The 1950-nt window shown below is 48.3% G+C and overlaps 1 pseudogene; it reads left to right on the forward strand.

Moving 5' to 3' along the window:
- The first annotated feature begins 251 nt into the window (after nt 1-251).
- LOC110295116 lies at nt 252-1646 on the forward strand (annotated as a pseudogene).
- Nucleotides 1647-1950: the final 304 nt, after the last annotated feature.

Here is a 1950-nt window from a genome sequence, read left to right on the forward strand (position 1 = left end):
CTGGGCTGTCACTAGCTGTGGGCACGTGCAAAGGACCTTGTTGGCAGCTGGAATTATCCAGTATAAAAACCACAAAGGACTCAAGGCTTTCACCACTCTGGTAAACCCAGGAGACATCAGTGGAGTGACAGCTGCTTTCAGGAGGGACTGTAAGAACTACAGGACAAGTGAGTCTGATTGTCCCTAAAGGGCACCCCAGAGCCAACCTTCAATAGGAAGCCCACCTTGGTCCAGACCTTTATTCCCAGCTGATGGCACAGGCTGAGGTCTTGCCCAGACTCCAGAAAGAGACCAAATGCCCCACCTGTCTGAATGACCTGACAGACCCAGCTACCATCAAGTGTGGACACAACTTCTGTCATTCCTGCATCAAAGACAGAGGCAGAGCAACAAGCCACATTCTCCTGTCCTGGTCTGCCGACATCAGTGCCAACACAGGAGCCTCAGAAGCAATGCCCAGCTTGGAAAAATGACTGAAGCTGCCCAGCTGCTCCAAAGCATGAAGAGCAAAAGCAAGAAACAGGAAAGCAGCACCAGTTGTGAGACCAAGTCTTAACCCTCTTCTGTGAGAATGCCCTGCAGCTGCTGTGTGACCAGTGTATCGAGCCTGATTGAGCCACAGGCACCATCGGATGACATCCATTCCAAAGGCTGCCTCTCCCCACAGGAAAAACCTTCAGGGCTAAATCAAGATCCTGAAGTGGCAAGTGGAAGAGGTTCAAGAGTTAATGAGCAGGCAAAGCAGAACAACTCTGGCCCTGAGGGAGCAAGCAGAGAAGCACAGAGGTCGGAACTAACTTCTGAGTGTGAGCAGCAGCTCATCTGGTTTCTAGATCAGGAAGAGCGGGCAGCTTTCTCCAGGTTAGAAGACGAGAAGGAGATTGAGAAGAAACTGCTTGATAACATAGCAGCATTAGATCGCTATGGTTCTGTGTTCAGAGACTTCGTGAGCCAGGCGTTGCTGACTAGAGAGCTCTCCGAAGCCAAACTGCTCTCCACGGTCAAGGATTTTTACCTGAACTGTAGGCGTCAGATCATCAGCCCAACCACTTTCCCAGTTCAGTTAAGAAGAGAAGGAAGTGTACAACTGTCCTCTCCAGTATTCAGCCCTACAGAAAGTTACACAGCACTTTACAGACCATCCAAACCTGCTCATTTCTGAGAATAGAACATGCATAACATTTACAAAGGAAAGACAATGTGTGCCTGGTTCTTCAAGGTTTACCAAGAGTCCTGTCATGTTGGGGATTCCATATTTTAATTCTGGGAGACATGTTTGGGAGGTGTGGGTAGGAAAGAAGCCAGAATGGGCAATTGGTATGTGGAAAGCTGATATCTCCATCAGGGAAAGGCAGTCCTTTATCCCCTGGGGATGCTGGAGGATTGTTTGGCAAGGGGACAGCTTCAATGTCTCAGGAGCTGACCCAGACTCTCAGTTGAAGGCCACAAGTGCCACAAGCATTGGTGTTTTCCTGGACTATGAACTGGGAGAGGTTCTACAACATGCCTGAGAAATGTCACCTCTATACTTTCGGGGACACTTTTACTGGTCCTGTTTCCCCTTATTTCTACAAAGGACCTCCATCGGAACCTCTTAGACTTGTCCTGCCGCAGGTTCTGAATGCAAACCCACATGGTGGCCTTAACTTTAACAAGTTTGTTTCATATTCTGCACTCCCCTTCCCCCCAACACAGGTTGGCCCCAAGCTTATTATATAGCTGAAGATAGCTTTGAATTTGTGTTCCTCTGGATTACACAGTCTTATTGATAGGACAACAGGCATGAGCTTCTGTACTCAACATTTTTTTGAGGGATGTTCTTGCTATGTAACCCTGATTTGCCTGGAACTTTATATGCTGACCAGGTTGGGGACCAACTGTCAGCCTGTCCACTGTCCTCCATCTCAGCTTCCTGTAATCTGGGTTTACAAGCACAGATCAACATATTGA

Source organism: Mus caroli, chromosome 1 (assembly GCF_900094665.2).
Source record: "Mus caroli chromosome 1, CAROLI_EIJ_v1.1, whole genome shotgun sequence".
NCBI lineage: Eukaryota > Metazoa > Chordata > Mammalia > Rodentia > Muridae > Mus > Mus caroli.